Raw genomic sequence first — 18,963 nt, forward strand, 5'->3', positions numbered from 1 at the left:
CAACTGTAAATTAACTAGATTTGGCTTCTTTCGACGATTTCTTTCACGTGTGACTTTATTGGGATTTATGGTTAAGGGTAGGACTTTGCTGATGGTAAGCGAAGTTTCTCTAGACAAGTTTGCTCTTTGACTAAAAGTTCACCGAGCGAGGTGGGGCAGTGGTTAAACACTGGACTCGCATTCGGGAGGACGACGGTTCAATCCCGCGTCCGGCCATCCTGATTTAGGTCTTCCGTGATTTCCCTAAATCGCCCCAGGCAAATGTCGGGATGGTTCCTTTCAAAGGGCACGGCCGACTTCCTTCCCTGTCCTTCCCGAGACCGATGGCCTCGCTGTATGGTCTCCTTCCCCAAAACAACCCAACCAAACTAAAAGTTCCAAAAAGTTACAAAGACGCTGGCGTGCTCATTACGCTGCTACAAAATATTGGCTGGCCCTTATTTTCCTATCCATTGCTTGTGGTGCTAAGTAGTGCTTATGATGAGTTCCATCATTGGCAACAGTCGCTGCTTGTTCAACGAGCAGCTTGAATAAATTCCGGTCCCACCGTATTCTCCATTACTTCCAAAATCTTCTTGTGACCGTATGCTGTGCCCACATACTCTTTCGCCCGTTTATAATTTAGCTGACACATGTTACAACAACATTTTCGATGCAAACACTGGCATTTGCGCGCCAACACATATGACTGTTGCACACCATCGATGCTCCCCAGCCGGCCGCGGTGGTCTAGCGGTTCTAGGCGCTCAGTCCGGAACCGCGCGACTGCTACGGTCGCAGGTTCGAAGCCTGCCTCGGGCATGGATGTGTGTGATGTCCTTAGGTTAGTTAGGTTTACGTAGTTCTAAGTTCTAGGGGACTGATGACCACAGATGTTAAGTCCCATAGTGCTCAGAGCCATTTGAACCATTTTTTTGATGCTCCCCAACTTCTTCTCTGCCTTCACCTCTATGACTGCGGACGCACTAATTACTGACAAAATTCATCAGTAGATATATTTACAAAAAATTGTTCTAAACTCGAGAAATAAAATAGCTGAAAAATACATGGGGTACTGGGTTATAGTGTTAAAAGCTTCGGAACCAGCAGACGACAGGCATATAGTACTCAAATTCTGTACAGTAATTACAATGCAACAGCTGGGTGCTAACAAAATGACAGACCATAAGAACTCTACTTCATAGGAAAAGATACGAAGTCATCAGACAAAGAATCAAAGATATTTAACCTGGATGAAGAAATACTAAGATTTTGTAGAAAATTGAACTGACACATGGCGAGAATGGATGTAAATGCCAAAGACAATTCTAATCAATAAGCAAGTATCCAGATTATGGGGACTAGATTTCTGAGTAAAACACGATTGTATCCAAACATTTTAGGTAACAGTATTCCCTTCATGTCGGCGACGTTCACAAGACACATCTTACAAAAATGCTTATCCTATCGATATCGCCGGCCGAAGTGGCCGTGCGGTTAAAGGCGCTGCAGCCTGGAACCGTGGGACCGCTACGGTCGCAGGTTCGAATCCTGCCTCGGGCATGGATGTTTGTGATGTCCTTAGGTTAGTTAGGTTTAACTAGTTCTAAGTTCTAGGGGACTAATGACCTCAGCAGTTGAGTCCCATAGTGCTCAGAGCCATTTGAACCATTTTTTTGTCGATATCTCGCCCGTTACTGTTGTTATGTCATTAAATACCGACAATCACACTCCGATGTCTCGTATTCCACAACCACCGCTATTACTTAAATCACATATTCACAAAATTACGCACAAATTACAGATCATCATGATGCACTTCTTATGTGTAGGTCATCATTACGATACAGCTAGGCGCGATTTTCACGGCATGTTGTCCATATGGGCAAATAAATTATTATCTATGTGAGTCCCGCAGCTTATATAAATTGAAAAACCCCAATGATAACAGGAGGTTTTCTCACTGGGGAAGACGATATTTGGGCGTCTTCAGGAGACATGAGTGCTGTCTTAGAAGAATACGAATCAAAAAATCTTCCAGGAGGGTTTGAAACTTGAGATTAGTGAGTGTATGGTTGCAATAATGTGTCTAATTATGTGTTTATATCAGCCACCCATGTCCATTTTCTCTACATAGCCACTGACGCAATACACACAAGACTTCATATAGATACTCCAGGCCAAAGACATAACTGCCAACTTCAAAATCCTCCACCACTCTACCTAATAACAGTAGCAAGGGTGCTAGAAAATAATCGTGGGAAACGTACACTTTTCATTACCTACTCCTGAGAGTATTGAAAATACAGAGATCATAAGCAGGTTCTTTTTTTTTTTCAACGTTACACCCAAAAGAAAGGCTTAAGTCCATTTTCATTCTTCTTGGCGACGTTAAGAAAGGTTTTCCTTGGGCTACCAGTGCAAAGTCAGACATTTTAAATTAACGCATCTAAAATATAAACTCCATCCTAAAGGGGTCATGAAGGCCAAATGTTACCGACCAACCGCCGTGTCATCCTCAGCCCCAGGAGTCACTGGATGCGAATATATGGATGTGATCAGTACATAGCTCTCCCGGGAGTTTTGTCAGTTTTCGTGACTGGAACAGCTGCTTCCCAGTCAAGTAGCTCCTGAATTGGTCTCACGATGACTGAGTGCACCCCGCTTGCCAACAGCGGTTGGAAGACTAGCCGGTCACCCATCCAAGTGCTACCCCAGCCCGAAGCGCTTAAATTAGGTGATCCGACGGGAAACTGCGTTACCACTGCAGTAAGGATATTAACGCAACATAGGGAGAAAATAACTCGACGACCAAGTGAGCTGCAGCATTAAAGATTTTTTTTTTGGTGTGTCGCCTACTATACGAGGCGTGTTTTTTAAGTAAGTACCATTTTGAAATTAAAAAAAGACATGCTAAGATATCTCAATAATTTTATTTTTACATGAAAGCCTGTACCTTAATCTACGCACTGACGCCATTACAGTCTGATTCTTCCTTGTTTACGTTGTGTACTGAGTGTTTAAGATGCCTCCGATAATCGTGAGTCCCGCCGACTGTGAAGTACGGGCTGTTATAAGATTTCTTAGTGCTAAAGGCCTAAAAGCGATCGATATTCATCGTGAGATCTGTGCAGTTTACGGAGAAAACATGAGTGACGGAATGCTAAGAAAGTGGGTGAGAGCATTTAAAGAAGGCCGCACAAATGTGCATGATAAACAACTGAGTGGGCGTCCTTCGGTCGTTAATGAAAGTTTGGTGCAGGAAGTGGACAATAAGGTGAGAGAAAACAAACGCTTTACGATTTCCTTATTGCGGGCTGACTTTCCTAATGTTTCTCGCAGTGTTTTGTGTGGCATTGTGACCGAGCACTTGAATTGCCGAAAATTGTGAGCACGTTGGGTATCGAAAATGATGACGGATGAGCACAAAACCAAACGTTTAGAAAGTGCATTGACTTTCCTTGAGCGGCACCACAACGACGGTGATGATTTCTTAAGCCAAATTGTTACGGGCGATGAAACATGGGTGGCCTACGTCATACCAGAATCAAAGCAACAGTCCATGGAAGTTGAGCAAGGGCATCGTTTTGCTGCAAGACAATGCCCGTCCGCATGTGGAGAATCAGACTAAAGATCTCATCACATATTTTCGATGGGAAACTCTAGATCATCCTCCGTACAGCCCCGATCTGTTCCTGCACTTGAAGAAACACCTGGGCGGTCAGCGTCTTCAAGACGATGACGAAGCCAAAACGATGGTGATGCCGTGGTTAACAAGTCAGGCGGCAGACTTGTATGAGGAGGGTATTCAAAAACTGGTACAACGTTTTGACAAGTGCCTCAATATTGACGGAAATTACGAAGAAAAGTAGATTAAGGTACAGGCTTTCGTGTAAAAGTAAAATTATTGAGATATCTTAGCACGTCATTTTTTAATTAGAAAACGACGCTTACTTTAAAAAAAGCACCTCGTACTTCTCCTTTCCTTTTGTTGTTGCAAACTGACGAAACAATGTAAGTCGGCAAAGGTGTCATGAAAACAGTGTCTTAGAAAATGTTAAGCAACGCACACAGGAGGCGCAATGCAGCAAGGAATCTCATTTCAGCACATCCACTACCGTTACTAGTGGAAATAATCTATGCAAAATTAATTGTTGTACGACATATATGCCGACTATTTCACGTTACATAGTAAATTTTGTTGCGAAATAAAATGTAGACAATGGCACGTTGTTTAACCAAAGGCTGACATCAGCATAAAAGGTAGACACACATATTACAGTTTCCAGGCACAAGATACCTATCTCCACAACGTTTCTTTCCAGATTCGTTGAAATCAGTCCAATGGTTTAGGAGATGTGTTACACACATACGTACATACAGAGATACATTTTTATGATATACTAGCGTTTTATCTGCGTTTTACCTGTGCGCACACATATAGTGCACACCTTACGACCTTGAAAACTGTGGATTCGATACTATTATCGGTCGTTACTAAGAATTTTTACATGTCACATCATCACCCCCTTCTTTCAACCGATCCCCTCCTCCTCCCTCTCTCTGTCCAACTCCTCTTCCCTCCTCTCTTGGCTCAGCCTTGCCCATCCGCAAGTATACCACCTGGAATGCATTCCAATACCACCCACATGAGTCATCACCCCACTCCCCATAGGAGGTAGCTGTTTCTTCCCCTAACAGTGCTTCTTTCGAGAGAATAAGTAGTATGTGTACCAAGTTCGGTCGAAATTGATCAAGTGGTTTAGGTGCAGATGCAGAACATGCAAACACACCCACAGAGCCGGTTTCATGACATTTTTCCACAAGCAACTTTTCAATCCCCCCTTCCCAACCCCCTATTTCCTCGTACACCTTCACCTACGTCAGTTCTCGTGATTGTTTGTGATACACACTGTTTACAAATATTGCACCGTGGCTCATCTCTCAACCTGCCTCCTTGTCTGGCTTGGGCCTTAAACTGGCTTTACACACACGTACATCCATTTTACACGTGTACTAGCTTTTCACCCGCAGTTTCGCCTACATACACGTATCTCACATCTATTGCCATATATTTGTCTGAATCTCTGCTATTTTCCACTGAACGATTCCATGCAGGATGTTGACTTTATGAAATTCAGCCTTGTGTGGCGTGATATCTGGCAGCGAAACACGTTCACAAAAATATTGGCTCACTGTAGGCCTAATGCTCATCCTCGCGATCTGTTAGACGCAATGAGCAGCACAAATATGAGACAAATTGCGCTTCATACTTTCAAAATATTCCAAGACAACTAAATACGGGAAAGGAATACCAAAATACCTGTTTTGAAACATTTTTACATTTCTCTCCCTTTTTCATCCCCATCCCCATCCCCATCTCTATGCCCAACCCCAGAGGTAGTAATTTTGTATATGTAAATTGTATTTAAATGGTTTCATCAACATAATGGGGAAAAATTTTAATTTCTCACCTAACCTAATTTCCTTCTTTTTTAGATACTACCCACACGACTTGCCAGTAGCGTAGGTCAGTCTAGATCTCAGGTGTTACCAAGTCCTTTCACTCCCAATTCACCTTTATGGGAGCTAGGTGGTTCTTGTCTCCAAAAAACTTCCTTTCAGACAATATATGTTATGAACTCTATCCCAGTGTTTAAGAGAAGATGTGGAACACACACACACACACACACACACACACACACACATCTCTAGGGTGGTCCATTGATAGTGATCGGGCCAAATATCTCACGAAATAAGCATCAAACGAAAAAACTACAAAGAACGAAACTCGTCTAGCTTGAAGGAGGAAACCAGATGGCGCTATGGTTGGCCCGCTATATGGCGCTGCCATAGGTCAAACGGATATCAACTGCGTTTTTTTAAATAGGAACCCACATTTTTATTACATATTCGTGTAGTACGTAAAGAAATATGAATGTTTTAGTTGGACCACTTTTATCGCTTTGTGATAGATGGCGCTGTAATAGTCACAAACGTGTAAGTACGTGGTATCACGTAACATTCCGCCAATGCGGACGGTATTTGCTTCGTGATACATTACCCGTGTTAAAGTGGACCGTTTACCGAGTAATGAGTATGATGGGCATACATCTATTAGGCGCACTACGAATGTAGTGGTGTGGACATGTTGGGAATGTGGATCTCACGGGGAGCGTGGAAGGGATAAGTCCCTGCAGACGCACTATCCTCTGTGCCCGCGGTGGCTCAGATGGATAGAGCGTCTGCCATGTAAGCAGGAGATCCCGGGTTCGAGTCCTGGTCGGGGCACATATTTTCAACATGTCCCCAATGAAGTACATGAACGCCTGTTTGCAGCTAGGGTGTCCATTTAATTATCATTTCAGTCCTTAGGTTAGTTACGTGTAAGTAGTTCTAAGTTCTATGGGACTGATGACCTCAGAAGTTAAGTCTCATAGTGCTCAGAGCCATTTGAACCATTTTTGGACAGAACAAAGTTTTCTCGGTTCACAGGCAAATGCCGTACACAACGTCCGTCCCTCCCTTTAACTGACGTCTGTGGTGACGGGCCACAGACATAAAATAAATTAGTCACAACATGAAAAACAGGGAGCCCATGCGGCGATATAAACACTAGGGAGAGGGGAGAGAGAGAGAGAGAGAGAGAGAGAGAGAGAGAGAGAGGGGGGGGGGGGAGAAGAGAGAGGGAGCGGAGAGAAGTACTTTTGCGTCTTCTTCATTATTCAGAACCAGTGGCTTTGCCGCAGTGGTGGTAATACTGGTTCGCGTCACATTAAGCGCTGTTGGGCTTGGCTAGCGCTTGGATTGGTGACCTTCCGGGTCTGCCGATCGCTGATGGCAAGCGTGGCGCACTTAGCCCTGATGAGGCAAATTGAAGAGGAAGTTGACTGAGAATTAGCGGCTGCGGCCACGAGGCCTGACAACGGCTGGACGGGCGGTGTACTGACCAGATGCTCCTCCATATCCGCATCCAATGATGCCTATCGGCTGAGGATAACAATACTGTCGATCGCTACCTTTCCTACTTCAGAGGCCTCTTCAGACGAATTGGTTTTTATTATTCAGTTCATAAATAATGTTAATCCTCCTCATTGGTAACCGTTATTTCCACCACAAATTAATATTGCTATAAATTTTGTCAGAGCCTATGAAATATTCGAAGTCCTTGCAAACAGTTAAGCCAAAAACACTCTTCTCTCCTCTAAAGTGACTCTTACAAACGTCTAACACAACCCTGCTAAATATTTCATTACCACTACTTATATTTCGTTACCACCACTTTGCAATGCTAAGCACGCCAATATATGCTTTGCTTCACGCCTTCCCTGACCCAACTCATTAGGGTAAGGCGGAATGATGATGCAAATTTCCTTCTTTTTAGCTGTATACTGTAGCGGGCTGGTAGTGGGGCAGGGCTATTCCCTAATGTTAGTGTGAACAACTGTTCTTGTCTAACCAGTGTATGATATACTGTCAGTAATTACTATTCGGTTTCTTCGATCATACGCAGAATCGAATTTTACCAATACAACTTAAACCAAATTGACTTTTACTCTTAATAACGTGAGGTATCGACATCGCCCGTATCAACATTGCAAGGATATTTGTGTTCAAATACACAGAATTCACCCACGAGAGCATTGAGCATTCGTTGCGACTACTCTTTTCTTGTATGGATGGACGCGAGCAAGATGTGTGGGAATGCAAAAGTGTCTACTTCTAGATACATACTTTACAATTCACTGTGAATGAATGCCAGAGGATGATAGCGTTCCTTCCCGATCCAATCTTGCATAGGACGCTGAAAGAACGAATGGTCAGTGCCTCAGTGTCTTCTGTCATTAGCAGGAATTTGTCATCGCGGTTCCTACGGCGCGATGCATATGGGGCTGAAAATTATCTCTGGATTCACTCCGAAATACTGGTTCTTGAGCCGGCCTATGTGACCGAGCGGTTCTAGGCCCTACAGTCTGGAACCGGGCGCCCGCTACGGTCGCAGGTTCGAATCCTGCCTCGGGCATAGATGTGTGTGATGTCCTTAGGTTAGTTAGGTTTAAGTAGTTCTAAGTTCGAGGGGACTGACGACCTCAGAAGTTAAGTCCCATAGTACTCAGAGCCATTTGAACCACTGAACTGTTTCTTGAAACTTCTATAAGCACACTTTCCTTTGTGAGACTATGTGATCAGTGCACTTTATACCCACACAAATCTTCGTTCCCAAAATATTTGTACGAGTTCACTAATTCCAATCCGTGACCCACTGACGTTGTAGTATTTTTAATTTTTTAAATTTTTGAACATTTCAACAAATTGCCGATGTTTGCACCACTGAAGAGTTATCAGAATCTGATCGGATATTTGCACAGATTTTTTTCTTGAAGACCGTGCTTCATTATACGAGAATCGTTTAGTAAATAACGCCCCAAATATTTTATACAACCGTAAAAAGCTAAAGGAAAACGTTCTCGTATGTGCATCAGTTTTGAAGTTTCTTCTGCACCTGTGCGAAGATTCGAAAAATTCCAACGATAGCGGAGCCATAATCCACACAAGATAGTCGTTACAAGAGTAAACGTTGTGGCCTGATGCATTCCTCTCACAAAGAGGAGTACAATTCCGCTAATGGTCTGGCTGTATTCGTATCTTCGACAACTTTCGAAACGGCATATTGACTGCGTGTTTAGCTACATACTGTTTCAAAGAACCCAACGTTTACTAGTATATTGTTTCGAGGAAACAGCATATTGAGTATTATCACAAACAAGTCAGCTTTATAATTAAACGTCAGTTAATGACACATCAGTGACATAAGCCTTCCAGAGAGACTACGACAGTCAATACAAATGACGAAACACACATTTCTTCGCTTTAGTGTAGTGGATCAAGACGTGGATTACGGAACTGTAAGAAGAAGATTCGTGTTCCGCTATATGCTAATTTCTTTCGTCTTGGCATTTTTAACACATTCTAGGACTTCCTTGTGAACGTAATACAAGTATTTTATGCAATATTCGATGTTATTTACGTTTCTGTCTGATTATAAAACGAAGGGTGAAATAAATACTCAGCTTTTACTTGCAAATATGTGGCGATTTCTGAGTACGCGATTACCCAGGAACCTAAGAGAACAGCTTAAATTGCTGCTAGTGAAACGAGCTGCAATCAGATTCACCATCTTCTCTGTGCTGGCATTTCCAAAATTTTCTTTGTGAGAAGAAGACATCAGGTCCCAACGCCTCATCGTTACAAGCAACGTGCTGTAATTGAATTCTTGGTTACAGAAAAAGAAACGGCGATGAACATCCATAAAAACTTATGTGCAGAGTGTGATAATGATACAGTTGATAGGAGTACTGTTGGACGATGGTTAAAGTGAGTTAAAGCGTCAGGAAGAGCAGGAACTGAGCTCCACGATCGGCCACGTCCGGAACGTCCTGTTGCCATTATCTGTGCAGGCTCTTAGAACAGTGGTCCTCAAACTGCGGCATTCGTGCGGCCCGGGGCTACTATCAAACGAATCCATAAACGTCTGCTAACATTAAGAGGTTCTTAAGAGTGGATTTTTCTTGGTCAGTAACAAACAAAGACGTCTACAGAGACAGCGGTATTTTAAGATGCACTCAATTTTAATAGACGTTAGTGAATTCGAACGAGACATAAGTAAAGTTGGCCACTTACGTCAGCGGTGGAGTAGTATGTAGCGTGGCCACTAAGGGGTTAATTGAAGTGAGAGGGGATATGTTTTATTGTCTACTGACAACTGACGAGCGTGCGCAACAAGTACCAATCGCCTACTATCGTATAACTATCAAACGGAAGTAAAACAGATTCGTGAATACACGTTTTGGAGATGGTCATCTTCAATTGCGGTACATGTTTGTAGCACGTAATATGAAATCAAATTAAGGCTGTTGTAATACAATGCAATGAGTAAAAGGAAAATTACATTCAAAACTGTGATCGTGTTATTAATTAATATAAAATCATTTATGTGGGCTATCAGTTAGTAGTCAGATCGGTAGGGGAAGGTATGGCAAAGTGCCCAGGATGCAAAAAGTGACTATTGAATATTTTTCGACGTGAAGAGTGCTGCTGGGTGTCGAGAAGTGGTCACACTAATTCTGTCATTCCTACAGCGCCATTGTTGTCAGTGAGATTGACAGAGGAAGCTTGTACCCTTATTTTTTACTAGAAACTTTATTATTTGTGAGTTATCTGGTGTAAGACAAATTATTTATATTATTCTTGTTACTTCACTTGCACGGAGAGTAATAATTTTTTACAACATCAATGTTTTAACAATGTCTTTTGGCCTATAAACGTACTTCTTTGTTATTTATTTCAGTTGTGTAATGTCTTCTTTGGATCACTAACGCCGACATGGCGACCGAGCGAGGTGGCGCAATGGTTAGACACTGGACTCGCATTCTGGAGGACGACGGTTCAATCCCGCGTCCGCCCATCCTGATTTAGGTTTTCCGTGATTTCCCTAAACCACTCTAGGCAAATGCCGGGATGGTTCCTCTGAAAGGGCACGGCCGACTTCCTTCCCCATCCTTCCCTAATCCGACGAGACCGATGACCACGCTGTCTGGTCTCCTTAACCAACCAACCAACCAGCCGACATGGCATCTGATCGGGAAAAGTAGCCAAGGTGTTAGTTCCGGTGAGAGTTACTCACTTCCAAGAAACACCCACAATACAACAAATAAAGCTGACTTCTAAATCATTTTATGTACAAAGCTGTCACCCTCCATTCCACCCCTTTGTTACATGTTTGAATTAAGTTATATTATTTAGAGCCATCTCTGTTCCATCAATCTGGGATCACTACCAGGTAGGGCTGATAGAATATCCCAAGAAGAGCGGCGTGTTTCGCCACAACGTCGTTTACTCCGCGCGAGAGCGTTATAGAGATACTCAGGAAACTCCAGTGCAGAGGTTACAAAAGAGGTGTTGTGCATCATAGCGTGGTTCATTATTGAAAGTTCGAGAGAGCACTTTCCGTTAAGAGTCGGACAACGTATTACTTTCTGCCTCATACATCTCGCGAAGTTACCACGACGAGAAAATTCAAGAAATTAGAGCTAATACAGGGGCTTACCGACAATCATTCTTCCCACGCGCCAGCGAGTGGAACAAGGAAGGGGGAAACCAGTTAGTGGTACCACAAATACTCGTTAAGCGGCTTGCGGAATGTGATGTAGAAGTATTTAACCTAACATGAAAGTACGTTTTAAAATGGCCTGCTAAAGCCATCACTATGTAAAACTTCAGAAAAATACATGTACCCAAGACATTATTTTATTTTTCACTTAAAATATTTAACACGATACCACATAATGTGTAGATACAAAATGTGCAGGTTGTAAGCTGTCAATAATCATAGTTTGGTGCAAATTGAATTTCTCTTTGAGTAGCCCACTCCTAACCCCCTCCCCCGTTCCTTTGTGACCCGACGTGTCGCCCTCCAATGTCAGTATTGGCTCTTAACCAAAAAAAGTTTGACGACCACTGCTCTAGAGTTACAGTGAGGGTACTGCGTGTGTGTACGTGCATTGAGTGAGAGTCTTTGGATATACAATTGTGAGTTTAAGGTGGGTTCCACGAAAGCTCACAAGATTAAAAGAAAATCAATTTCATCTGAATGTTGAGTAGTCTGAGGCCAATGGAGAGGCTTACCTGTCACGAATCGTTACAGGTGACGAAACCTGGGTGCCTCACGTTGAGCTGGGGAAAAAGGCAGTCACTGGGGTGGCAGTACCCACAGTCAGCAAAAAAAGAAGAAATTCAAGGCAGTTCCATCTGTTGGCAAACTCATGATGGCTGTCCTTTCACATAGAGATCGTGTCACTCTCATGGGTATGTTGCCAGAAGGATCAATCATCAATTCAGGGGCATATGTGAAGATACTGAAAAACCGAAGAACCGTTTCCGACGGGTTCCGTCTGTCAAGAACCCAAAAATAAATAAATCAATCTATCTTGCTCCAACACGACAATGCGCGCCTACACACAAGTCTCAGAACGTGGAACTCATCTCCAAATTGAGTTCGACATAATCGCCTTAGCCTTACAAGGGATACACATTGAAAATGATGGTAGCGTAATTCATGCAGTGAAAACATGGCGATGAGCACAGAGCAACAGCTTTTACCAAATGGGAATATATACTCTTAAACAGCGCTGACGGCTGACCATAGAACGTGATGGGAATTGTGTAGAAAAATAACACGTGTAAAAGAAATGTTGGTTGATATTGTCACCAGATTCTAACTGTCAAGAATAAATATATTTAGAGATAAAAGTTGTGGGAGATTATTTATTCTACGAAATGGATAGCTCCATCGTCTGCAAAAACGCCTGAGGTCATTGATAGTTCATTACTAAACATCCCATCACTCTTTTCTGGGGCACACCTGAAATTACTTCTACTTCTGTCAATGACTCTCCATCCAAGATGACGTGATGCCTTCTTGAATCCAGTCATACATTTCGTTTCGTACCCCACATAATTATACGTTTGTTTTGGTGTCATACTAAGACAAATGATTTTCAGAGGTCAATAAGTACTACTTCCACCTAATTGCTTTAATCCATGGCTTTCACAATTTAATGTGAGAAAAGTGCAAGTGTATTTTCATATACTAGATCAATTTAAGAAATCAGCTAATCCCTGAAAAGGTTGAGCAAGTAAACTTGCGATAAAAAGGCCACAGTCAACACGGTTCTATCACCATGATACCCATCTTCGCCAATTGTCGAGTATTATGCGAAAAGTCACATAACTATCTTCTATCAATCACCCTATCTCTCCAGATCTTTCTCCGTATAGTACTTCCTTTTGCAAAATTAAAACCAGTTGTGAAACGCTGTTTCTGTTCTGTTGATGAAATCGATGAGATTTGTCGTGCTCTGCGATAGACACAGCAAAAGAATGTTGTCTGACTTAAATGACTTCTCAGCCTGCACTGTCTAGATTTTCATATTTTACTAGCTTCTTCCATGTACGTGTCCCACAAATGTACTGCATACATCTCCTCCTCCATCCTCCTGTCTCTGTCCACATCTTCCGCCACTGTCTCTCTGTCCACCCCATCTTCCCATTTCCTATCTGCTTATCTGCACCTCCCCTCTCTTTGTCCCTATCCTCCACCCTCCTCTCCAGCCATATCCTCCTTCTTCTCTCTCCTTGTCACCTCCTACATCTCCTCTGTCTTTTTCACCTGCACAGTACCTGTCTACACCTTCCACCTGCCTCCTGCATCTCCCTTTCCTTCCCCCTCGCCCTCTCCATCTCCTCCTCAGCCTGTCTCTCTGATCATGTCTTCTTCCCCTCTCTCTGTCCATCTCCACTCCTACTATGTGCCCATCCCCTCCTCGTCCTCTTGCCTCTCTCTGTCCATCCTCTCCTCCCGACTTTCTGACACCTCCCGACCCCCCACTCAATCCACCTGCTTCTCCATTTTACTTTTGTCCACCTCATCCTCCCCCTCTATCTATCTCCTCCCACCATCTCTCTGCTCAGCTACGCCCACCGGCATGTGTAGCCCCTAAAAGGCATGCCAATATTACCTGTACAACACACCTGTCAGACCACACATCCTATTTACATGACAGGTATGGAAAATCCTTTTTGTCCGTATCTCCGCCCCTACAGCACACAAGTCGTCCTCCTCCTCTCCCTCTGTCTGTGCCTCTCTGCCTCCCCCATCTCTCTGTCCATTTCTTCCTATCCCTCTCGCTATCCATCTCCCTCTGCCACACCTGCACCCCCCCCCCCCCTTATCTTTGCCCTCTCTTTGTTCATCTCCTATGCCACAACGTTTTCATTCCCATTGCCATTGCAATGGAATGTGACTCTTACCACCATAGCACTTATTCCCAGACGACAGGTACTATGTATACCACGTTTGGTTGTGATAAATCCAATTTAGCAGGTGTGGAACACAGACGCAATATCCATTCTTATACTAGTTGAAAAGCTTGTTGTTTGTTGGATATTATTTTTATCTTCTAGTAGTCCAGCTTCTCCTCCAACCTCTCTCTGTTCATCTCCTCTGTCCATCTCTGTCTGTCCATCTTCTCTTCCCCCTGTCTATATCTACATTCTCCGCCACCATTCTCTATCAGTCACACCGTTATCACCCAATTGGGTGGTTGGTGGTTTCTACGTCACTGTATTCTTTTTCAGATAGTATGTTATATGTGTACAAAGTTAGGTTGAAATCGATCCAGGAGCTTAGGACTCGATGGTGAACATAATCGTATGTGTTATACATAGTGAGTCACTAACTATTGCCACCTGGAATAATTCCGAAAGTATGATAGTAGCTGGTAAAGTTTGCGGCATAGATCTTGCATGGGACAACGGGGGCCATAATATGACACTGGTCTTTTGTTGTTAGGTGGGGTCGCGCCAGAGATATGAAGGCCCACTTTGTTTTTTTTTAATGGGATACTATAATTCGGTACTTATTTTCTGATAACTGCTATGGAGACGAATCCAATGATGTGTACCAGTAAGGACTTTGAAGGTCAACGAACGTCAAAAAGGTGGCATGAACGACCATTTACTAAAGGTGTTCGACGTTATGACCATTAGTATCAATGGAGTGCTGCAACTTTTTCATCATGGATTGAGTGGTGTTCCTTATAATTTCGGCACTTATCGAAGTACACGGTCTGACGATTCTCTCCCGTATATTGCGAAAATAGTAAATATTCGTCGAATACGGTGTATCCAACTAACGTGCTATTGACATGTCAACACCATTCGACGGTTTCCCAACCCAACACTAATAGGAACGGTAAGACTAGTATCGTCGAATCAAGCGAATGTGAATGATGTATTCCTTCGAAGAACAAGTCGATATGCTACTCATTTAGGGAGAATGCCAACGAAATTGAGTGAGAGCTAGAGACCTATACGCTGAAAGATACCCTCAACGCACTCACGCTATACGTCGTGCATTTCAATATGTGTATGATAAATTGAGAAATGGATCTTTAACGCATCGGAAACATATACGGAAAGGGAAGTTACTAACGAGGAAACGGAAATTGGTACTCTTGCCACTGTGGTTCAAGATCCTTATGTCAGTTCGCATCAAATGGCAAAGGAATCTGGCATGAGCCAGAGTAGTGTTGTTCGTGTTCTGGATCGCCATAAATATCATCCTTACGATATCAGTCTCCACCAAGAATTAACTGGTACGGACTGTGTGCGTCGCATTGAATTCTGCCGATGGGCTCGATTGAGAAGGATGACACATTTATTAATTTGATTTTATTTACTGTCGAGGCTACATTCACGAACGATGGAGATGTTAATTTGCAGAATATGTATTGTTAGGCAACTGAAAAATCCATGTTGGCTGCGGCAAGTTGCACATCAAAATCGTGGTTGGTGAATGTATGGTGTGGGATTCTGGAGGACATTTCATCGAAGGAAATCTTAATGGTGGAGAGTACACCACATTCCTGCAAGAAACATTAGGTCTGTTGTTGGAAGAAATGTCTTTAGGAACAAGGAACAGAATGTGGTGTCAACACTATGGACGTCCAGCACATTTTTCGTTGATGGTTGGAAATGAGTTACAGAGACAATTCCCAAATCGTTGGATTGGACGTGGAGGAGATGTGTCGTGGCCTGCTCGTTCGCCAGACTTTTTTTTTTGCGGGGATTCGTAAAAGACATCGTTTATAAAGACGTTCCAACTACACCTAGCCGGCCGCGGTGGTCTCGCGGTTCTAGGCGCTCAGTCCGGAACCGCGCGACTGCTACGGTCGCAGGTTCGAATCCTGCCTCGGGCATGGATGTGTGTGATGTCCTTAGGTTAGTTAGGTTTAAGTAGTTCTAAGTTCTAGGGGACTGATGACCACAGATGTTAAGTCCCATAGTGCTCAGAGCCATTTGAACCATTTGAACTACACCTAAAGATATACGAGAGAGAATTTTCAGAGCATGTGCTTCGATAAATGCCGATGTGATAAGGAATACCACTCAATCCATAAGAAGAAGATTGCAGTACTCCATTGATACCTATGACCATCACTGCGAACACCTTCTGTAAATGGACGTTCATACAACCTTTATGACCTTCGTTGACGTTCAAAGACGTTACTGTTATACATCATTGGATTCCTCTCGATAGCCGCTATCAGAAAATAAGTACCAACCTATAGCATCCGATTAAAGAAAAAAAAGAAAAAAAAGTTGAACTTCATATTTCTGAAGCAATCCCATCCAGCAACAAAAAAACCAACGTCATATTATGGCCCCAGTTGTCTCATGGAACTTTAGTCCCACAAACGTTTCAACTTCTATCACACTTTCGGAGTTATTCTTGGTGACAATAGTTAGTGACTCACCCTGTATGTTGCACACACAAATGTCTAATTCTCTGCCGTTTTACACTATACGACTCCAGATAGGCTGTTGAATTTATCTGTGCGGCTTAATCTTAGGTTTCGAAACACGTTGGAAAAATTATTGGCTTGTTGCAGCGTTTATTCTAGCAACCTGGTTGACACACTAAACTGCACAAATTCGAGACAAATTGCCCTTCATATTTAATGGTATTTCAAGTCACAAAGTACAAGAAAGAAGTACCAAGACGTCGTTCTCGAACTCATGGTAGTGGGGAGTCAGCATTTTTGTACAGACAATAAGAGGTGCACATAACAGATTTGGTTGAAATTGCTCCAGCAGTTCCTCAGTTATGTTTGTCACCCGCTTTTCACTGCCACTCCTATGGGATGTAGGTGAGTCTTAACTGCACAATGCTCTTTCCACGTATTAAGTAACCAATAAAACCGAGACTTTGAAGAATGAGCTGCCTTGTATAAAGAGATTCAAACTGATGATCCCTTTAAAAATGACTTAATGTGTTAAATATTTTACGTTAAGCATGTTAGCGAGAAAGAGTTTAGAACAGGTTTGAAATTATGTTTAAAGTTTGTCGCTAAGTGCTTCTGTTATCAACCAATGGACGAGTACATTCTGCGTAATTTGCACTGTTTTAAGAAAATCTGATTTTTCACACAATGATATAATTCACTGGTATATGTGGATACCGTGTGCAGAATTTGTCGCGAATAGAATTAGTAGTAAAGAAGTAATAAATTGAAACGTCATGGTTCAATGAACAGCGAAAATCTAGAAAGCGATAAACTTCCTTTCTTTCATCTTGGGGGCTGTCAGCGAAGAAAAAATTTCATGAATGCTTGAAAACATATGTGAAATTAGTTGGAAGTTACTAAGTGGTCTCATTATCAAACACCGGATGAAACTATTATGGGTATTGGCGCGCAGCTAGTTACGCTTCTGTTTCACCCCAGCCCCCACCCCTTTGAGATGTAGGTGGTTCTTACCGCACAGTGCTGCTTTATACTCGTAAATAGTTGATTACGTGTACGAAGTTTGGTTGAAACTGATAAAGTGGTTTAGGAGGAGGTGTGAAACATACATACGTATATTTTTGTAATGAAAATGCGATATAGATACAAGCAGACATCCGAATTTTGCTTTTTGAGACACCACTCGTGCCAGTTAGGTCCAGTTTGAAATTATAATTCTAATACTTTTATGTTAGTGTCATTTTTCCATTGTCCAAGACTTAGTATCAAGACTTGTGTGTAACGTAATATAAGAATATTATGTATTTTGCGAGTACAGAATTCATACTGTGTCATCAGTTGTAAACTAAATTTGTCTTTCCTAGAAATTTCGGCATCAGATCCTCGACCTAAAACAATCAATCCCCATTTTTATAGACTGTTCGCATAATAACAGATTTATTTTTGAGAATTTTCGGAAGCTTGATAGTGTTGTGCGTAACTACACTCATGTTCAGGAAAACATAACACCTTGAACGACTAGAGATAGGATGGTCATATTCACCAGACATCTAAATTAATACGTTCTGCAGAAATTATTAGCATTTCAGTCACCTCAGTTCAGCATGTGTTCTATTGCTTAGTAGGGGCAGGATTCGCCTTCAGCTCTGATAACTTGTTCCAAGCGTGATGCGATCGATGCGTATGAGACACGAATGGCCCTCCTGTGGTATAGCCATTCACGCTACATTAACCTGGTTCCAAAGTTCGTCTGTAGTGGTTGGCATTGGGTCACTGCCTTTTACCACATGCTACACATTTTCGATTGGCGATGAGTCTGGTGACCTAGCGGGCCAGGGTAAAAGGCCGACATCCTGTGACACCAAGAAGGCACGTGTTTGTGCAGCAACATGTGGTCGTGCATCATCTTGCTGAAAAATGGCTTCTGAAGTGTTGTGCAGAAAGGGTGTGGCTACAGATCGCACGATGTCGTTCAGGTAGGTCACACTGGTCACAATACCCTAGCCACGCACCAACTGTGATTTGTGGTTGCACCCACAGCACCCCACACCGTAAGGCCTCGGGATGGCTTTGTGTGTCTTGTGCGTATGCACTCATTGTGGTGCCGCTCCCCCAGTCAGCGGCGAACCAAAATGCGGCCATCACTTTCAATCAAACAGAACCTGGATTTCCAGAATGAGATTATCACTGTGCAGCGGAGTGTGCGCTGATATGAAACTTCCTGGCAGATTAAAACTGTGTGCCCGACCGAGACTCGAACTCGGGACCTTTGCCTTTCGCGGGCAAGTGCTCTACCACAGTTTTAATCTGCCAGGAAGTTTCATATCAGCGCACACTCCGCTGCAGAGTGATAATCTCATTCTGGAAACATCCCCCAGGCTGTGGCTAAGCCATGTCTCCGCAATATCCTTTCTTTCAGGAGTGCTAATTCTGCAAGTTTCGCAGGAGAGCTTCTGTAAAGTTTGGAAGGTAGGAGACGAGGTACTGGCAGAAGTAAAGCTGTGAGTACCGGGCGTGAGTCGTGCTTCGGTAGCTCAGTTGGTAGAGCACTTGCCCGCGAAAGGCAAAGGTCCCGAGTTCGAGTCTCGGTCGGGCACAGAGTTTTAATCTGCCAGGAAGT

At 43.0% G+C, this 18,963-nt stretch overlaps 1 protein-coding gene across 1 annotated transcript in view; it reads left to right on the top strand.

Annotated features, from left to right (window-relative positions):
* Positions 1-18,963, top strand: part of LOC126203813 (CB1 cannabinoid receptor-interacting protein 1-like) — an 871,667-nt gene that overhangs the window by 461,730 nt on the left and 390,974 nt on the right. The window lies entirely within an intron of this gene.

The sequence above is a fragment of the Schistocerca nitens genome, chromosome 9 (assembly GCF_023898315.1).
Source record: "Schistocerca nitens isolate TAMUIC-IGC-003100 chromosome 9, iqSchNite1.1, whole genome shotgun sequence".
NCBI lineage: Eukaryota > Metazoa > Arthropoda > Insecta > Orthoptera > Acrididae > Schistocerca > Schistocerca nitens.